A 23,147-nucleotide genomic window follows, 5' to 3' on the forward strand; every position below is an offset into this window, starting at 1 on the left:
TTTACCGCCATGTATTTCAAGTGCGACATATAATTAAAGTGGGGAGAATTATAACATCCACTTTCCAGGTATGCTTCTTTCGAGTTTGAATCATTTAATCTAACTTTTGAAAGGTTTTGGCCCGACCATAGATTAGTAGTGGAGGGATCACGACGTGGCATTTCCAGTCTAATGGACATGCATTCGCGAGGCATCACTACCTGGAACCTAGGGTTGCCTCATGTAACAACTTGCATCCTCTAATGTAATATTCCACCCAAACCCTAGTTTCCTTGTGTGTGTGTTTTGAGTGTGTGAGCCCATTTTATGAAGGTTGAATGAAGAAGGTGTCTCTATTGTTGCTTGTGTGCTTTGTTTTATCTTAGGTCCATCATCTTCATCACATTTCTAATCATTTGGACTTATAAAGCTGGTATCTTGTTCCTTACTTCTCTTTATCTATTTTTGTCATTTTATGAGATTTTTTGGTCCAAAACTTCTTGTTCTTAGAGCTTAAGTGAACTCCATAACCCTTTAGTGCAAGCTATGGCTTTTGGACTGTGGTGGTGGTTAGAAAGATTGGTTACATGACTTCGTTCGGTGTCTATTCTTTTAGTGCACCCATTAAGAACTTAGGTTTAGATATCATGGCTTAATGGATAAAGTTGGAAGGATCAGATCTGAGCTTTTGAGCTTTAGAGATTAAGGGTTTAGAACATAAACCATTAAGATGTAAATATCCGTTACCGTGTCGTGGCGAGTTTCTTGCCACGATGTGGTGGGCAGTTTCACCGTGATTGTTTTGGCGTGTAGCCACCACAACATGGCCATGGTGCTGGCTACGATATGGTGACTTGTTTGTTGACTTTTTGAACTGGTTAACTTTTTGGTCACCTTGTGTGTTTTAGACTATAGATTAAGGATTTGCCTCTAATTAATATATAGGTGGTTCGTAGTGCCAATCTTTACCTCTTTGTGAGGTGTGGTAATTATCTGTCGTCTGTGAGGTGAGTTTTCTCACTATACTTTGTATTGCAGTATGTATCCTTTGTGTTTGAGGAAGTTGATATGTTGTAGTGATCTGTTAGACTGCTAGATATGTTATGATTACCTGTGTTTTCTTGTGATTGTATTTTCATATAACAACATATTGTGGTTGGGTTAAAGTGGTCATGGTCGGTGTTCTAGGCCAAGAATCATAGGCGGTCCAGTTAATACATTAGGACCAAGGAAGGCGGTCCAGCTTCATGTTGTAGGCTCAGGATAACAGTCTAGTTGATACTGTAGCCCCTTGAGAGCGGTCTATCTATAGGTTGTAGGCTCAGAAGGCGGTCCAACCCTGTGATGTAGGCCTCGTGTGCATGCACTGTATTTATATTGATATATGGGGTATTTTGGGGAACTCAATAAGCTTTTGGCTTATAGTTATGGATTTAAATGTTTCAAGTATTGTTGAGGATCGGGGTATGGCGCTGGCATGACTATGCACATTATCAAGTGGTCATTTTATTTTAACAGATACTATGATTATGATACCCTGATTTTATGATATGATCGTGGAGCACTGTTTTTGGTGACTTATGTTTCATGGATAAATGGTTTTTTCTCTTTTAAAAATCAAAACTTTTTACTATGGGTTTTGTGATGTTACACTCTTGTTGACAAATTTTTGAGGTTTAAAAATAATGGAAAGGTGTTTGATGAGATGAGTCTTCTTTTGGTCAAAGAAGGAATTGACGTTTTGGATAAGCGCATGTTCAAAGACAAAGATGAATTTTTGAAGAAAGATACTGTGATGATCATGTCAGGCGTATGTAAATGCTATTAAGGGATTACTTTAAAGTTTTAAACAAGCTTTCTTATATTCAAATGATGATCTCATAAATGGGTTAACAAAACAAAGGAAAGTGAACATTGTGCTTGTATATATGTATGCGAAAGTGGTAAATGAAGCAGTGAGGGTGTGGAGCATCTCCTAAGAAAAGCAAGACCAAATTGTCATTTTACTAATGATATCATAAATAACATCTCTAATACTAACATGTTGTCACTCAACCAAATCCATAGAAATCATTTATTTACGTCCTCAAGGTTTTGGAGAAGATTTGAGTTGAGAAGTTTGGGGAGAAGATAAAGCCATTTTCCTCAAAATGAGGAAAATGGAAACTTGTTGTTGTATCTTCCAAATCCACACCGGCTCCCAAAAAAGTTATGACGTGTACGATAGAGAATATACGGTTTTTTTTAGCCCGATGAAGCTATTTTTCATGAACAACGAAGAAGATTCAGAATCTAAGGTTGTACATAGAGACTCAACTCCATCTTAACTGAAAATATTGAATGTACCATATTGAATGTACTGAATGTACCATAACTTCAAACCAACTTACTTATAGTGCTAGGTTTTCTGAAGTCTTTAGTACTTAACTTTGTCGCAATTGATGGCGAGTTGAGTTTCATCATTGTGATGAACTAGTAGAACCATTTGATTCCTCTATATAAGGAATTTAAGATCGCAAATATGGTGCAATTAATGAAATAGAACATGGTTTGATTTTTCATGAAGGGAATCTAGGAGAGAAGAAGTTCTTGCAAATAAGGAAAATGTATTTATTCACCTACCGACATCTCGAAGGAGTTGTTGCAATCAGGAAATCAAAATACACAACCACAAAGGTCAAATTTTTGTTAATAGAAACAATTCATTGGTTATTAGGTGTCTGAAAGTTCTAGAAGCAAGTCATGTGGTTTACCAAGTTGTTGAAGTGATTTCTTGGCTATAGAGGTCACTTACATGGAGAGCGTTTGTCTAGGGAAGTGACCCCCGCAACTCTATGTGTTTTGGTGTATGGTTATGTTTTCATATGATGTGTACGGGTAGATAGCCAAACAAGATTCTAGATAAACTGGAAATGTCTAAAGAACCCCCCCCCCCCCCCTCCCTCCCGTGCAAGTGTGTTATCTAGCTTATGTGCATCCAAACTATACTGTGACATGTATTCTATTAAGATAATATCTTCTGTATATTTAATTGTCATGGTAATATGGATTATATTAGACCAATATACGTACACATTTTCTTATCCTGTTGATAACTCGGCTGGTGTATTGTAGGTAGCGGTCTTCGTCTTTGGTTGAAAGCATGTGTCAAGTTGTAACCACTTATATCGCTTAAGGGAAAAGTTGATTTCTTTGTTATTCATCATTTATTAATTTTAAGTCTTACAAGTTTAGTTATGATTCAAATAAGTTCTTCATCTCTTACTTTTTAAGAAGCTATAATTGCTGTTCTATATTGTTCTGTTAAACAAATTAAATATTTTATCTTTATTAATTTGAGCAATAAAATATCCTTAAAACTGAAATTTATTATTCCGCTATTCTCAACACAATCCCTACTAATCCACTACGTAAAATGGGTTTGAATCTGGGATCTACAATAAGCATTACCTAATAATGGGGTTGAATATGATATTTACAAGTTATCTTAATTAGGCTTCAATAACTTATGCAAGCTCTATTCGATGGTTATTATATGGTATACCAAGGTTATAATGAAAAAAACTCATGCACTTTCAATAATGATTAATTCAATATCGTTATTACAATTTTCTTTTCGTATCTTTGCGTAATTTTTGTATGATGATTCTTTACAAGTACGGGATACATTCTTTAAATCATGATGGGGAACATGATAGAAAAAACACAAAGAGGGTGTTGTCATTTCCGTTGATATGAAATCCCCACTAGTGGGTTCACAAATCGGAAGTAGTGACACTATGCGTACCATAGAGATGTACAGGAAAATATTATTTTGTGGCAATCATTGTTCATTAACTTGTATGTTATAAATAATTTGGACGGGAAACGTACTTTTAGTGATATTTCATTTTAGAAAAGATATTTTTAAATCGATCTTTAAAGATATATGTATTTTCCTAATTTAAAAAAAAATAATAATGGATTAATTACTTATGATCGAAATTCACTTTTATTATTCAAATCTATTATAAAGTTATGATCGGTGGCGAATTTAGAACAAAAAACCATGTTGTTATTTATGTAAAAAAAATGGAAAAAAAAATAAACATATAAAATATCAGTTGTGTAATGTCAGGTCGTATGGTTTAAAATATCATGAAAAAATTGAAATATATAAAAGATTGTCTAAGAGGCAGTGGTGCCTGGCGAAAGGTGGCGGAGGTAGATGGCCTAGCTTGACAGCAGACAGTTGGATCGATCAATGAGGCCGAGGAGAGCGTGATGAGACGTCAAGCATTTGGAGATGTCTATCAGTAATCATGTTTCGTAAATCCTCGTTTTTGCTTAATTTTAAAAGAGTTTGATCATTCCTAAATGAATAAATTTTAAATGGATGACGTGTTATGATATATATATATATATATATATATATATATATATATATATATATATATATATATATATATATATATATATATATATATATAGGGCTGTGATTAAATATGAACTACAAATATTGTGAAATGTATTAGCAATTCTTGTCCATATTATTAACATAAGATGACATGCTATATAATTACACTTATTTAACTATACAGGTATTTAAGTCTATTACTCTATATCTAAAAAACGAAGATTGCTTATTTGTTTGCATATTTTAATTGGATTTTTGATAAATGCTAGTTTATCTTATTTTATAAAATTAAACGTTGATAGTTGCATCATTTTTTTTAAACACTGGTTGATATGATATTAGGATGAATATACATTAACTTTTCATTATTAAAGAATATGATTACAAATAAATGATTTTTATAGAATATGATTACAAATAAATGTCATTCTTAAATAATATGATTATAACAAAGTGAAAATTACCAACATTTTAGAAAACTAAGTCAAATTAAATTAATTAAATTAAATTAAATCAAATTCAATATCGGCTTAAATGTAAAAAAGGAAGATTGGTTATTTATTGCATATTTTAATTGTATTTTTAATAAATACTTGTGTATCTTATTTTATAAAATTCAACATTGATAATTGCATAATTTTTTTTAAACATTGGTTCTGTAACGTCCAAAAAATAAGACCCGGAAATCTTTCATTTTTAAATTAATAAAACAGTAAACCATATCATTGTCATAAAACCAAGGTAATAAAATTTATCAAGACATCATCATTATCAGAGTAAATCACAAAATAAGAAATCGAGTGGTGTGTGTTCTGCAATCATCTCGGGCTCTTCCTTTTATAACCATAAGTATCTGAAACATAAATTGAAAAACGTAAGCACAAAGCTTAGTGAGTTCGCCGAAATACCATATACCATACATATATAAATAAACACATAAAGGCCCCCGCCCAATGAGTGTATCGGGCCCCGCCCACACTCGCATAACGGGCCCCGCCCACTAAGTATACGAGCCCCGCACAAACTCGCATATTGAGCCCCGCCCACTTCGTATAACGGGCCACGCACAAACTCACATAATGGGCCTCGCCTAATATAGAAATCATATAAGCACATACACATACAAGAGGCACACAGACATCTAGTATCCTAGCATCACTGATCATGGGCCGACATTGGTGCCTTAGACCCGCTAAACATAATGAAGAAACTCACCTCACACTGCTGAATCCTACAGATAAATCTCTGGCTGTTGGCGCGCTAAAATCCATGCGCTATCAACCATAAAATAACATTCATTTAATAATTGGATCCCGACTCACACTAGGATAATTGGCTCTGGCTGTTACCCTTTACCCAACTTGGCCCAAGGCTAAGGCCTAATTCAATTGTCCAAAAAGCCCAAATTCCAAAATAATCACCGAAAGCCCAATATTGCCCAATTTTCCAAATTGGGCCTAGTCCCTTTCATGGGCCTTCATCCATTAGAGTCCAATAAAATATCAGCAGTCCCTCAATGGAATTCTGATGGGCCGACATGGACCCAAAACAACTAAGTTCAAATATGGCCTAAAACCTTGAGTCGATAAGTCTGAAGACCAAACTTCTATGTACGTGGGGTGTACTCAGCTCGTACACTCAACGTACTACCTTGAGTGCTTGTACGCCCAGCGTACTCCACCATCCTTACCCCTCCCCATTTTCAGCTCTTAATAGATTAAGACTTCAACCCAAACTCCGATTTGACTTCCTTAAGGTGGTTTATCATGTAAAGTTGGCCACTTTACATGCATGCATGGCTTAATGGGGCTTTAGAGCTCAAAAGAGCTTAATAAATACCTTAACACATGCATGACACCAAAAACACCATAAAGTTTGCACCCTTTATGCTCAAGAAACCATTAATCTGTCCAGATCTACAAGGAGAAGCTCCAAAAACGTCGTTAGCTCATAAACCAATCAAAAGAACCAAAATGACCCTAAACAAGCTAAAGAGTAGATCTATGAAATGAGATGTGATAAGAATAAAATTTATAAGATCGATAGATTCAAACAGGTAGAGAAATCGAAACACCAAAAATGAAGAACAAAGTTGTGTCGAATGATTAAAAGCATTGCCTTAGAAGAGCTCGATTGAGAACTGCTACTGTAAAGGCTGAATAGGGTTACAAGATCATTAAAAAAACACGGTGCATGCATGCACTATATATACTCTAACCCTAGAACATTAATATCGGATGGACAGGCCCAGCCCGTTACAAAAGATTAAATAAAACAATACAATAATTATTGACACAACAACAAAATAATCCCAACAATCTGCCCCTTTGTGTCAAATAGGAAGGCAGATTTTTCATTGATGTTGCCGCTTTTACACTTTGAACAGCTTTGGCATTATTCCCAGCAAGGACTTGCGAACCATGACATACCAATTGATCATGTCTGAATAGCACTTCTTTTCCGCAACGCCGTTTGCTTTATTCTGACTAACGAAATCCACAATGTATTTGAGATAGGAGGTGGAGTATAGATGCTTGTCTGGAAAGTAGAAGCAGGCTCTGTCAAAGTTCGCATCTGGCTTCTCTCCTATCGGGAACACAACACTCCAATCCTTCTTTCGTATCCTCTCTAACTTCAACGTATCAAGGTCCTTCGGAGGCTCTTTCTGGAGAACAATGGGTTTCTTATGCAGAACAGCGGGAATCTCCACGTCCATATTCGTAACATCTTGGATGTAGCAGACCAGCATTCGCTTTAGATGTGCAATGATAGGCTCAAACTTCTGTTGATCCTTCATCAATAGAAGTAATAGAGAAATCCAATCAAATGGGTTGAGGCAGGGCAGATCTGCGAGAGTAAATTCGTGAGTTGAGATCACTGCCCCACGAGCAACCTTGAAACGAGCATTGATGAAGCTCTCAGTTTCAATTGGTCCATGCACCTTAGCATCTATAATCTTCCTTGAGCTGCATGTTTCGTATTGTGGCCTCATGTGCTTCAAATAAAATGAACAGAGCGCCTGATCATCATCTTTGTCAGTCGGAGAAGCATTCGCAATCAAGTCAAAGCTGCGAAAGAGAAAAGCCTTCTGAGTAATAGGCAAATCGAGTTGTAAATCTGAAGAATTCTCCAAGTCAAAAGATCCAACAGGCTCAAGCCAGTAAATGTTCGGATTGTCGATGACTACTTTCAAAATTCGCTCAAGTATCCACAGAGGAAAGATAGTTTTCTAAGCTTTCAATGTTTCCTCTGCTTCACGAGCAAGCCTTGCTTTCTCTTCAACTTCTCTAACTATACGATGATTTTCATCGATTTCAGCTTCACGAACCGTCATTCGTTTTAGTTCATTTTCATCAGGTTCTTCCTCTTCACTATCATCAATAACTTTCACTTTGCCTCTCGAACTCGAAGCTGCATTAACCTTCGGTTCGTTTATTTTTGGTTTTTGTTCCTGATGTGTTGGATTAGGTGTCGAAGCCCATAACTATTATTGGTATGTACTTGACCCGAGAGTAGCATGGTTCACTTGGGTTGAATGGCATCAGAACAATTTGGATAGACTTTTGTGAGAAAAGGATATTTATGATTTATTAATATATTACAAGTTCTAATATATTAATATGAAATCATATTATTTAATTAGTATTGATCAAGAATTAGTTTTGAATTAATTTTGTGATCAAAAGAGACTAACTAAATAAATGGGGATTGATTTGGTAAATCATTCATTCTTATAAAGTGGACTTATGATCCATAGTTCTTCATGTTGTGCTAAACCCATGTGGTGACCGTGGATACTCCATGGAGGTTAAAACCCATGGATCATGAAGAATGAGGAAAGTCATGAGTTACATGGTGTAACCCTAATGTGCACACTATATAAGAAGCCTCATAGTTCATGAAATGTAACCTAGAGTCTTGGCAAAGAGGGCTAACCGATTTCATGAGGTGCAATATGATTTTCTCTCAAGTTATTCAAATTGTTGGTGGTGTTGTCTGAACCATTTGAGGTGCAACACTTGGGGTACTAAGCTCTTTAAAGGCACAAGGAATCAAGCTACAAGAAAAGGTATGTCATTGAACTATATTTCATATTGTATACACTCCATAATATGGTAGTTAGGATGATACCTTGGAAAATTGATATTGCATGTATAATAGAAAAAAACATAGATCCAAGGTATATAGGGTTGCATGTACACCATAGGAGTGTTAGAATGCTCAAAATCCAACAGTGGTATAAGAGCCTAGGCTTGGTTTCAATTATAGTTGATGCAAATTGCTTAAAAAAATCTATTTTTATGCTCACCGTTCAGTGAACTCGCCGAGTCCATGGAGGGACTCGACGAGTCCATGTGGAAATTCATCCTACTCGTCGAGTAGGTTCATGCACTCGACGAGTAGGAGGCCCTGAGTGCAGATTTTCGATGTTTTTCGCAGGAATTGGACTAGGATCATTACCCTAAGCTGTTTTTGATCTTATAAACATGTTTTTGATGTAGTAATGATCATGCTAATCCAATTTAAAAGATAATTGTCAAAGTTTTAAGTTTTATATTAAGTTCATATGATTTTTGAAAATTGTTGATATGAATTCTGCATGCTTATGAGTTTCGTTAAATTATAGAAATTCTTTGACATGCTTGATAGTTTAATTGATGATCTTAAATGACCTTTGATGAATTCCATAACTTTTCCTCAAGTTATGGAAAATGAAAACTTTTTCTTTAAAAGAGTCATTAAACTCATAGGTTATAGAAAAATGAAGAGTTTTTTTTCATAAATGGTTTTATGAACTCCATAACTTATCCTCAAGTTATGGATTTCCAAGAATCCTTTCATTTAAACCTATATTAAACTCATAAGTTATGGATTCCAAAAGTTTTTGAATAGTTCAAAACTTGCCCTCAAATTTTGGAATTTGTAAAGTTTCACTTATGAATACTTTAATTCCAAATTATACCCTAGAATTTTAATAGTTTAAAATTTAACCCTTATACTATTATAATATTATAGGTTTAATATTTATATATATGTATAAGAGTAAAAGTCAGCCTTGCTGTTAGTAGGCCTCATTCACGAAGCCGGTCTATAAAGGGGGTATAAGGTCACTGCCTATAAAATGGCAGTTTAATGGGTGTCCACTTTCACCCACCGCTTCCTTGACTGGTGGAGGGTCGTTAGCCGAACGTGTAGGATAGGACTGTAATTGTCCCTTCATTAAAAGTATAATGATAAATATAAAGTAACTAAACACTTATAAATTCCCAAATCTTAGTTACTTAGGAAAATGTGAATATGTTGCTAACCCATGAAATTTCACTTTGCACCTTGTTAAGTCGTTAGTGGAGCGTGTGTGGTTAACCGACACACTAATCGGGACTAACAGTGCGTGACAAAGGGTAGCTTGATGTTAATCATAGATCTATGGAGCGTGTGTGGTTAACCGACATAATCATTAGGTGGTTGTAACATTGGGTGTACCAAGTTAATTTGCATGGTTATTCACACCTTGTTTGTGATCCTCAACATCTCAGTCATAAACTTGAAGGGCACAATCGAGATTTAAACATGCCATTGAATTGTTCAATGAATCTCAAAGGATCTAGGAGTTTCAATTCACTTAAAACCTAAAACTCTTTTTTTTTGTTTTTCGTGGTGGAAATTGGTAAATCGTCATTTACCTACCTTCAAATATTTTGCGGTTTGGATTACGGCATCCCTCTTCTATATTATAAAATATTGTGTTAGGTCCTAGCCTTAATATTTCATTTGGGTGTTATATTAAGGACTTAAATCAACTAACTTGAATTTCTACCATTGTAGATGTCTAGTTCAGACAACTATGGTCTTCCCAAATCCTTTGGAACAAGGTTTCCTCTTGAAGATGATGTCCCGTGGTTGGATCGTGGAAGTCATACTTCACTTCCACCACCTCCTCCAATAGTTCTCCCTAACCCACAAGTTCAAAGACTTGAAAAATTCAAGTCACTCAAGCCCTACTTGAAATGAAGCATGAATATGGAAGGCATGTGTGTACTCACGTCTTGGAGATGAAGTCACATATTGACAGGCTGAGAGTATTGGGTGTCGAAGTCTCAAGGAAGTTGGCTGTTGACTGAGTTCTTTAATCACTTCCTGAGTCATATAGTGAGTTCATTAAGGACTACTATGTGACAGACCACGACATGACCCTTATTGATTTTACCTATTTGCTTGTTGCTGAATCAGCAATGATGTGGCGCACTGGAAAAGCAAATTTGATGGGAAGATCTACTCCCCAAACTTCCATGGAAATTGTCAATGGAAACATCAGAAGTACAGAAAAAATTTCTCTTTCTAAGGGAAAGAGAAATGTTAAGTCTGAGATTGTCCCGTGTACCATTCCCAAAGACTCCATATGTTTCTGTTTCCGAGGGAAGGGGCATTGGTTGAGAAGCTACCCTGACTACCTGAAAGATCTATGAAAAGATAGAATCGAAAAGTTTGACTCTGCTTCAGGTAAGTCTACTGTCTAACTCTATTAAGTTCCTAATTATTGATTCTTAATACATGATGTGACATGATTGCATTTTGATGTTTTGTAGGATCATGCAAAGGGAAGGAAGCTTAAATGAAGAGTATGTTGAGTCTAATCGCGAAGATGGATTTCAATCGCATGGTTCGATGATCGGATTTTTGAGCTGCTGCTTAAGGAGTTATGATATATTGCTAGGAAATATGTAATAACATAGTTTTCATTTGTAATTGCGATGTAAGGAAAACTTTTCCGCATTTTATAATTAAATAAAAATTTTGTTGATTTTATTTTATCTTATATCTCCTTACAATGGCATTTATGAAAAATTGATGTTTGTATGTTTCTATTCTTAGCAATATGGATTTGATTCTTTCGTTTGTGGTAGTGTCGAGTATTTGCCAAATAAGGAAAGATTCTCATCACCCAAGTTTCAATTGGATAGAAACTTGGAATCACGCAAGTTGTATTGTATGATGAATGATAATTTTCATCTTTGGTAAATTAAGACTAATTCCTTATTCACATGTATATGTGAGTCAAGTAAAGGACTAGGGGATCGGGTACACTGGGTGTGTGCTGGTCAAGATCCACCACAAAGATCGATAAGACTATATGTCATGATTTACTAAAGTTTAGTAAACATGGTTATGCTTAAAAGTTTAAGTATGATTCTGAAACATTGGAAAAGATTCAATGTATGGCAGAACGAATGAGAAGAATCAAATAATGCAGAAATATAAAAGTTTCTCCCATATGAAAAGATGGGAGAGTACTTTAGTATCGTGTTTTATGATCATCTTAATGTTTATGAAAAACCATATCACAATTGATCCTTTAAGAACATCTTAGTGCATTGTTATGGCTAAGAAGAGGAATCATGAATTGTTGAAATGGTTAAATCAAGAATATGAGTCATACTTCGTTCCAAAAACAAGTCTTAGAGTCATACTCCAAAATTGAGCCTTGAGTGACATTAAATTAAGAAAGGTTTAAAACACTTATCAAATGTAGAGTAAAAGTTTCTACTCTTGTACATTTGAAATTGGTAAGTTGTGATGTTTTGGATAAAACAAAGACCAACTAACGCCAATTGTCTGAAGTGTTTATCTTGGTAAGAGTCCACACTAACTCTTGATATTTGTTTGTCAAGTAATGTTCCTTAACAAAGAGAATCATATATGTCAAGAGGTCAGTGGGAATCTTAATGATCTTGACAAGTTTCAAGAACTAATCAAGAATAACCCTATTGTTAAACACTAGCACACGACTTGAGGTTTGTGACCTATCGTGTTGACATATTCTTGTTTCTGTGCCTATTCCAGTTAAAGTTGACTATGCATATTAGTTCTAAGAGTTCTCAATTGGTTACATAACAACTTGGAAGCAATGGTAGGCCCTTGAGCTGCCAGGTAGCAAGAAATTAAGAATAAACAAGTTCAGTCCATATGAGTTTGGATTTGTAACTAACCTTGTCTTGTGATTATGGTTTTGACAAATTCACATGGATAGGAACACATACAACATAAAATCTAAGTGTCATAAGGTTTCTCTCCGATTCATGAAAATAATGGTGAGGAAACGCTTTCACTAAGTACATTTTATATAGTTAGCAATTTTGATACTTGCATTTCTCAATTTTGATTATGATTACGGCATCCCTCTTCATAGTTCAAATTGTGAGAAATGGCAAAGGTCTAAACAATTGAGACTATGATTACGACATACCTCTTCATAGTTCTAAAATTGTTTAGACACACATGTGAGTTATCTAAGGGAAGGTGTATGAGTTTAGGAAGCTTAGATAAAGTCTTATCAAAGCATCTCATATCATAAATCTGAACTTTGGTAAGAAAGTCAACAAAGTGTTGATTTCTAGAAGTCCAGCTGATTTTTTAGTACATGTCAAAGCTAGTGGGAGCATAAGTGTTATGCTAATAAGGATGTAATTATTATGCTAGTGGGAGCATAATCAATTATAGTGAATGTTGCAAGTTAGCAATGTTAATTATAGAAAACAAAAGTTTCAATTTGCGAGTTGCACAATTTGAAAAGTTTTGCTATAATTAAAGGAGAGAAAATTATATTTCATTTCAATTCTAAAACCTTAGATTGAGATTTTAATCACATTTAGTAAAATATATATATATATGAATGTTATGTTGGAATGGTTCAACATAAGGAAATTCTATATATGGATGTGTTAATTGCGTTCTCAAAATTTGATTATGATTACGACATCCCTTTTCATAATTCGAATTGTGAGAACATGGCAAATATATATATGAATGTTATGTTGGAATGGTTCAACATAAGGAAATTCTATATATGGATGTGTTAATTGCGTTCTCAAATTTTGATTATGATTACGGCATCCCTTTTCATAATTCGAATTGTGAGAACATGGAAAATATAAAAATTTATAGCAAAAGACTGATTAAGTATCGTGTCTTTATGTTAGACATTATGAATCGTGTCCTATATGCTTTGGGTATAGGATTGATTACATATGCTATAATATTCTCGTGTTCTAATTTTCCAAATTCCTAGGGCATTAAGATGGAAAAAGGAATAGAACCGGGTTTGACTAAAGTGGTTAAACAACTGTTAAGGACAATCTAAGGTTCGCCAAAGATTGGTCACTTAAGGAAAGTTGGAAGTATATTAATGGAAGGACCAAATAGACATTATTATGAATAGACATGGGTCTATTAATAATGAATTGTCGTATTGCAAATATGGAATGTTTCCATATTGGGAGTTGAAGAATAGATGAAAAAGTTAGAAACTTTTATGCAAGAAGAATGTTCAAAGGAATGTACTTTGAATTTGAGACTTCATTTCCATTGAATTGTCCTGTAACAATCTCCAAAGGAATATTTTGTAATATCATTGGTCAAGTCTCTGTGACATTTGGTACCTAGACATTACAAAACAATCATTGCATGATAGTTTAAAATGTAACACTTTCTAGCAGTGACAAGAATTTGGAATTCTTACACTTGCAATAAGCATTTAAAATTGTGAAATGAGCATCATTGAAATGTTTTTCAATTGATCTATTTCACAAAGTAAGGACCATAGACAAACATAGTGTGCATGCTTGGAGCATGGCATAACTATAAGTCCCCAATCTACTTGTGTATCAATCAGATCCGTTTGATGGTGCGGAATCCCAATCAAACGGATGATGCCATATCAAAAATAGAAGAGAAGGAGAAGAAGAATAACTTGAATCTATGATGTATTAATGATGAGAATGAATTTCCTTACAATAGATTCACACACACTCTCTTCTTCTCTCTTGTTTCTCTCTCTAGAACACACCTTAGAATACACACACTTAAGCTCCTTGTCCCTTACACCCACATGCACTCCTCACCCTATATATATGAGACATGGGCCGTGAACAGGTCCACGGCCGTAAACCGGTTCACGGCCGTAAACACATCCGTAAACTCATAAAACAATACAGAAAAATACAATTGCCTAGAAAAGCAAAGTATAAACCATAATTTTGACCCAACAATCTCCCCCTTGGTTTATAGCTTTCTTTTCTAATTGACCCAACAAACTCCCCGCAAAAAGTAGCTGGCTTTTCTTGTTAATCTTCATTGGGAGCTTGGCTTCTGCATTAATCTTCAAATTTCTTCACAGCATCAACATGAATATATGAATCTTCAATAAATGACTTCATCTTGAGCAGTTGGGATTTATGCAGAATTTCACATTGAACGCACATTGGGCGAGGAGGCTTCTTGTACTGATTCTTGAAAGATAGTGCTTTCAGCTTGAGAATCTTCAGAGAGAATATCAGAGAGAACTAATCTTCTGGATCACTTCAGCAAGTTTAAGATAGCAGCAGACTGATTGAGGACGCTTTAATGCAATCCGTCACATAATCTTCAAGTGCAACTTCACCTTGCTTCTGGGGTTGAAAGATTGAATGTTGAAAGAATAGTCTTCATTTCTTGCTCCTTCAAATGAGAATTCTTCGATGCTTACAGACGAAGCCTTGGCTCAAAAATTCTCGATACAGTCTCCATGAGTCTCATCTATATCTGAATTCATTTTTCAAGACAAAGCAAAAACTAAAAGAACACTTAGCACACAATATTTTTGGATTTTTAATTTTTCTGATTTTTGTTTGATTTTTGAAATTTTTTTTTAATTCTCCCCCTAAATTTGTGCATGGAGGAAAACTATGAACAAATTTAACAAAAACAAAAATATTTGGGATCAAAGTTGTGAGACAGCCTGAACTTGTTTATCAGTACCTTCACCTTCATGAATAGATCTGGTCGATTGCTGGTATTGTGGTCCACTTAAACACGAAGCATATCGACAAACTTTTCTAAATAAACCATTTAGCTGACGACGACCACGGGTATTGTTGTCCACTTAAATTAAGCAGTGAGATCTACAGACAACCTCTAAATGGTTCAATTTTAGTTGCACTAGAACGTGTTCCCCACTTCCCGATATAACCTTGTTATCAAGAACTTCCTAAGGACTTCTTAATTTAGGTGGGTAAACAATTATTAAGGAGGAAGTCAGATTTAGAGATAGATGCATATGTTGTGTCCCAGGTCGGATCTCTTTCAATCACGCGGATGGGACAACATATGGCTAACTAGGATAGAGGGATTGAGAGGTAGAATATTGCATATGCTGTGTTCCAGGTCGGATCATTTCAATCACGCAGAGGAGACAACATATGACTAACAGATAGAAAGAATTTCATAGTTAAGGAGGTGCATACAATTAGAGTTGCACATGTTGCAATCCAGGTCGGATCTCTTCCAATCACACAGAAGAAGCAACATATGACTGGCAGATAGAAAGCAAGAAAATAATTTCCTACATACCTACTTTATCAGAACCCCCAGTCGCCCTATCAGAACCAGAATTAAGGACATAAGTCCATACATCAAGGAAAAGTTAAGCCACAGTTCTAGATGCGTATTAATTTAGTGTATCCTGTGGGTTCCCGTCTTTATCTCACTGCTCAATCTACCCAAGCGTCGTATGGTCAGTCCAAACAATCCTATCCAAATCCACAATGTCAAATCCTTCGTGCCTACCAGAACATTGAACACAGAGTCTAGACAATTCAGATTCAGTCCCTTACACTGGTTTTAGACTGCCCGTTATCACTTTCTTGATATCACTTCCCAAATAATGCCTACTAACGAAAAACTATAAGAAAATGAAAAATTGTCTTTAAAAAGAATCAGTTTAAGATAAACTCAGGAGTATAGAGAGCAAAACGCAAACTGTAATTCACCGATTGAATTTTCATCCAGAAGGTCTGAGAGCAGCACGCATAGTCTCAGAACAGATCCGAAAATTCTTCATGTCATTAAGCACTAACCCCATTTGTGATCTCTTCCTTTCCTCCTTTCCCGCAAAAGGACACATACTCTCAATCAAAGGTCTGAATGTTGTACAGTTGAGAGATGTCCCCTATCATGTGCCTGGAGCAACCACTACCAACAAACCGAAGTCTGATGATATGCCTCCATAGCTGCTCCGACACAGAGCAGGATCAGTTGGTCTTTGGAACCCAGTCCATTTTGAAACTGGGTTGACCTTTGTCATCAATACATGGTACTCTTTCCCATGACATATCCTTCTTATCACAAACAGAAGATGTAGAAATATTAGAATCATTAATTGATTTGGGAGATTGAACCTTTGGTACCCATCTGTAGTCGGGTTTAACCCATTTCTTTTTCGAGCGGATGGGTGCCTCGACACTTGATTTTGAACTTGAAGTCGGCCGTTGAGATGACTTCGACCTAGCCGGTCTTGGTTTCACCGGGACATCTCTTGGATTGGACTTCTTGGTTGGCATTCCCTTCTTATTCTTAGGAGTTGGATTCTTGGCCTTCTGCGCGTTCCAGTCACCATGGTCTGAACGTGACCTTGAGGGGTTTCTTTTGAAGTATCTCCCTCTTGGTGCGTTCTGCCAGCCTTGTGCATAGTAGGGAACGTATGCGCTATTAGGACAATTTCTGGCAATGTGTCCAGGTGTTCCACAGTGAAAACATGTCTTTTTCTTCACTGTGAAGTTGTTTCTTTTTGCCCCTAGTGGCATATCCTTGCCTTGTCTCTTATTGTTCCCACAAGCACAATTACAACATGCACTCTGTTTCACTGAAATTGGTGGCCTGTATTTTTCAACAGCAGGTTGATCAGAAGCAGCTGAGTTCGAAGCAACAGATTCAGAGTTCAAGGAGATGTTGGTTTGTTCAATTGTGTTCTCCTTGTTATCATCCTCTGCTACTTTACCTCCTGACACAAATCCAACTGGTTTGCCATATTGAAGATGTGCCTCCCTGTCAATTTCTTCCTGTGTCATAGGGATGGATGTGTATTTATGATTGAAAGGTGGAGGAACACTATCATACCCTAGACCTTTTTGCTGGTTATTTTTAAATTGCAAACGATGGTCTATCATGTTCGCAACTACTTCGCTTGACACATCAAATTTTCTAAAATCAAAATCTGCATTTTCAAATTTGCTACAGTTAATCCAACAAGTTGTCTCTTAAGATAGTCATAATTTTCACATTTATTACTATAGTCTTCCTGAAGCCTCCTAAAGTATTTGATTTTTGCTTCTAATTCAGCCTTTAGGGGTTTTTGTCCTTTCCTGAGTTGATATCCATCGTATTTTAGGTCCTCGACTTCCCTTTTTAGCAAATCATCATGTTCACGAAGACTTTTAATCGTATCTTCACAAGATGGAGTACATGAAACTTCATTGACCGGGATGTTTGAGGAACTCATTGTTTTTCCATACTTCAAAGCGTCAAGTTCTTCAGTTACAACAGCAAGACTAAGACGATTGAGATCTTTTGTCTTCTTGATGACATCCACGTTCCTATCCCACGATTTCGGAAGTGAATTCAGCAGCTTTTTGTTTATCTCAGATTTAGTTAAGAAGATCCCAGTTATATTCATCTCAGTAGTAAGTGTAGTAAATCGCTGCAACTGAGCTTCTAGGGTTTCTCCAGGGATATAATTGAACATGTTGAACTTTTGTCTTAACATATCCTGACGACTCTCTTTCATGTCTTCAATTCCCTCGTAGACCTCAAAAACCATTAAAAGCTCAACTAGAAGCCAAAATCAAACTTAAAAGTCAAACTTAAAAAGTCAAACCGAAAATCTAAATTTGAAAATCAAAGTTTAAACGAGAAAGTCAAAATTTAAAGTCAAAGGTCAAACTTTAAAGTCAAAGTCAAAATTTTAAGTAAAAAGTCAAAATTAAAAGTTAAATATTAAAAACTAATTTTTTTTTTGAAAATGGAATTTTAAAATAAAAGATTTTGAATTTTGGGCTAAAAATGACAAAGTTGCGAAACTGTGTTCGAAAAGGAGTGTTTTTCAATTAAAATCGGAAGGAATGGAACAAGAGTCTTGGTAGTTCAACTGGTTTGATGCGTGTGATTATAACTCAAGGGACCCGGGTTCGATCCCCGACACCCCCAAAATTGCTTCTTTTTTAATGGAAGCTGCTGTACTGCGAGGACTTCTACTACTGGGCCGTAGACTCCGAAGCCAGACTCCCGCGTACGGCCGTACACCGAAGACCGCACACCGAGCCGCACACCGAGGCCGCACACTCCGAGACCGCAGATTCCTAGGCCGCACACCGAGGCCGTACACCGAGGAACGCACACTCCTAGCCGCACACCGAGGACCGTACACACATGTGCGGCCGTACACCTTCAACTGGCCGCACACCTTCAATCAGATCGCGAAAAAAACGACGTTTTTCACCATTTTTGCTCCAAAACTCGTTTTTATCAAAAATGCAAAGAACAAACCCCCCCTTAGTTTTCAGAGATCTATCCAAAAACGCAGAAATCCTTCAAAAATAAGATCAAATACGCTCCAGATCTGACAAAATTGATTGATACAATCCAAGCTCTGATACCACTTGTAAGTCCCCAATCTGTTCGTGTATCAATCAGATCCGTTGGATGGTACGGTATCCCAATCAAACGGATGATGCCAGATCAAAAATAGAAGAGAAGGAGAACAAGAATATCTTGAATCTATGATGTATTAATGATGAGAATGAAGTTCCTTATAATAGATTCACACACACTCTCTTCTTCTCTCTTGTTTCTCTCTCTAGAACACACCTTAGAATACACACACTTAAGCTCCTTGTCCCTTACACCCACATGCACTCCTCACCCTATATATATGAGACATGGGCCGTGAACAGGTTCATGGCCGTAAACCTGTTCACGGCCGTAAACACAGCCGCAAACTCATAAAACAATACAGAAAAATACAATTGCCTAGAAAAGTAAAGTATAAACCATAATTTTGACCCAACAATAACTATTGTTTAGACAAACATAGTGTGTGTGCTTGGAGCATGGCATGACTATGGTTTTAATTCAAGTATCAAGTTGATTATTCGAAACATTATACAATGAATAATGAGTAATCAATATGACTCAAAAGTTTTTAGGCCATATAGGATTAGTATTATTCTTGTGTTTCACTTTGCATGTTTTGACTTCCAGAATAACTAGGTTATTCAAACCATCCAGAGTCGATCATTCTTTAGAAGTAGGTATTGAGGCAAGATTGTCATGAATGGGTCTGTAGTTTGTCTAGGAAAAAGTGGCTACAATGTTCATGAGTGCTCCTGGAATAAGATTCGAGTATTGGATTCAACCCACGCTCATTTGAATCACTTCATGGATTTTATCACGAGTGATCATGAGACGATAATATCTTATATTCTTCAAACGGAGACATGTGAGTTGTAGTTGCAAGTCGGTTGCACATTGACATATGTAAACACACCAGTAACTTGGTTGTTATAAAACATATCGTTGTGTGTAATTTGATGAGTAAGTACAAGCGAGAATTTGGGTCGAAGTTTATCCATTCCTTTTACCCCATGTGGATAAAAGCGATATCTGTGGGCCCCTCGATGAGTTAGTGATGACACCCTTAAGTGCTTAGCCAAGCCTGGACTGATTTGATTTGTTCAATTAGTCGGTCGTCTTGAATCGGAAATCGGGAAACAACAGATGGACAGAGAGAATGATTATAATCCATGTCTCATGTCCATATGATATTTAGAAGGGAGGAATATATGATCCCTTATGTAATGGACACGTCATTGACTAGATCAAAGTTTGACAACGGCTTTTAAGAGCTACGATTGCTAGTCGGGTTGGAGTCATGCTTGCAATAAAGTTATTAGACTTATCGAAGTGGGAGACTGTTGTATAAGGTGTCTAAGCCCATAACTATTATTGGTATGTACTTGACCCGAGAGTAGCATAGTCCATTTGGGTTGCATGGCATCAGAACAATTTGGATAGACTTTTATGAGAAGAGGATATTTATGATTTATTAATATATTACAAGCTCTAATATATTAATCTCTCATATTATTTAATTAGTATTGATCAAGAATTAGTTTGGAATTAATTTTGTGATCAAAAGAGACTAATTAAATAAATAGGGATTGATTTGGTAAATCATTCATTCTTATAAAGTGGGTTTATGATCCATAGTTCTTCATGTCAGGCTAAACCCATGTGGTGACCCATGGATACTCCATGGAGGTTAAAACCCATGGATCATGAAGAATGTGGAAAGTCATGAGTTACATGGTGTAACCCTAATGTGCACACTATATAAGAAGCCTCATAATTCATGAAATGTGACCTAGAGTCTTGCCAATGAGGGCTAGTCGATTTCATGAGGTGCAATATGATCTTCTCTCAAGTTATTCCAATTGTTGGTGGTGTTGTGTGAACCATTTGAGGTGCAACACTTGGGGAACTAAGCTCTTTAAAGGCACAAGGAATCAAGCTACAAGAAAAGGTATGCCATTCAATTATATTTCATATTGTATATACTCCATAATATGCTAGTTAGGATGATACCTTGGAAAATTGATATTTGCATGTACAATAGAGAAAACATAGATCCAAGGTATATAGGGTTGCATGTACACCATAGAAGTGTTAGAATGCTCAAAATCCAACATGATGATCATCACCACCAGTTGATTTCTTGACACTTTCGGTTGTCACTTTATATGCCACTTTCGTTGCTTATCCCCCTTGTTTTGGAATGGAAGAATCTGAAACACCCTGAATCCTGTCTAACATGGAGAAGATAGGCTGTAATTTCTATGCAAGATGTTGATGAATTGAAACGGTGAGGAGAAAGGTGCGAGTCTCTATCAGATTGTGCAACTCAGCATTCACATCAGCCATATAGCTGTGAATGACAAAGTTCTCAGACTTGAGCTCAGAAATCTGGTTGTTGGCATTCGTTAACTTAACAGAAAGAAAGTTCACACGCTCAGTTTTCACAGCAAGCTCGTCCATGATCTTATTTTCATGAGCTTGATCAATCTGAAGTTTGTCGATTTTTGAAGAGATTGAAGTGTGAAATGCTGCATTATCTGATTGAACGGATGTGCAAACCTTTTCAAGAGCATCATTTTCAGTGTGAAGAGAAGTTCCGAGATTGGAAATCACCTGATTCGCTTTTGCAGTGTTTGACTCATAGGATGTCTGGAAAGTACCCATAAAAGCTTGAGCATCAGAAATTAATTTTGCGACTTTTTCGGTCATATCCTTGCAAGTTTGTGCAGAATCAGCAACAACTTTGTTGGTGAGAGCAAGGTTGAAAGCATGCTCCTTTTTAAGTGTTTCCAAGAAGGCTTTGACAGAGGCTTGGGAGTATTCATCGCTTGACGAGGCTTTGGAGGACTCAATTAAGGGATCCAACTTGGAGTTCAGTTCCTTGAACTGTTTTGCAGTCATGGGAGCATCATCTTCATCACTCTCTGGTTGGATGTTGAAAGGACTAAAATGAAAATCCTCAAATGCATCCCGGTCATCACCAAAATACAGTTTCTAGATCATCTTGACTCAGTGGTGAGATGGGAGTGGACTATGTGCCAACAGAAATTCCAGAAGCACTTACCCCAGCATCAGATACATTGATAGTGACTGGTGGCGAACTTGTGGTTCTTGTTGTAGTTGTTGTGGAGTCCGTGAACAATGGACTAGTGACGGTAGTGGTAATCTTTGGTTGCGAGACTCCAACATATACATGTGGACAAGGAGCGATGGTGATAGGAGTTGTAGATGAAGGAGAATGAGAAGGTCGAGCAAAATCCTGGAAAAATTCATCTGTAATTGGAACAAAAGTTGGCATAGTGAAGGGAACCTCAAGATTCGTAGTGATAGGCTCCGAAACCATAAGATGCGAAGTCGGAGCTATATCATCATGTTCGTGCTGGACTCGCTCTAGACTGCGAGTGTCCGAGATAGTGTTGGACTGCGAATCCTCCTCCACACTTGGAGTGGGAGTCCTTGGCCTGCGAGCAGCTTGCTTAACTTTCTTCTTCTTTGGAGCCTGAACAGGTTTGGAGTGTCCAACCTTCGTTTTTCGCTTGCCCCTTTTCTTAGGTTTGTCAGCCTCTTCCAAAACTTATTGGATAGTAGCAGCCATTGGACGAGGATCAGAAGCTGGTAGATTGTGATAGGCTTGAATAATATCACTCGCAGCTGGGACGTTACGAAGCATCTGTGACAACCGTCAAAATTCGAGTCGGTTCTAGATTTGACTAAACTTAGTTGCACGTATAGGCACGACACATACTAGACTTAGTAACTAGAAGCTAAGTTATAACCTACTAGAAACTTGGAAACAAGTAGAATCGAATGATAGTGTACTTAGATTTCACATGGTTATGTGAATTCTACAACTACTTAACTTTAATGACTATCCACATTCGGGTCATTCCTTGACTTGAACACCATTTCATGAATCATATACACCCATCTTGCATTTGACCTAGTAGTAGAAATTAGGTCATAATCTCATAGAAACTTGAGTCAAAGTTGAAAACTAGGACTAGCATACTTGATTTCCTCAATTTCGCTTGAATCTCGAAACCACTACATAGAATGCCAATAAGCCGATAAAATAAGTTACAAACATTATTATAACTATAAAAGATTTATAATACCATAAGATAAATTTAAGTCTCAAAGATTCTATTGATTTTGATATCCAAAGATTTACAAACTCTCAAAAACCCTAAATGCCCTAAAAACCTAAATTTATGAAATTTAACCTTAAAATTTCTATAAACATAGTTATGAACCTCATAATATGATCTTATAATAATTAAAATTATAAAAATGCATTCAAGGAAAATAAATTTTAACTCATTAACATTTA

This window comes from Lactuca virosa, chromosome 3, assembly GCF_052849685.1.
Source record: "Lactuca virosa cultivar CGN04683 chromosome 3, Lactuca_virosa_CGN04683_v6, whole genome shotgun sequence".
NCBI classification, from domain to species: Eukaryota; Viridiplantae; Streptophyta; class Magnoliopsida; order Asterales; family Asteraceae; genus Lactuca; species Lactuca virosa.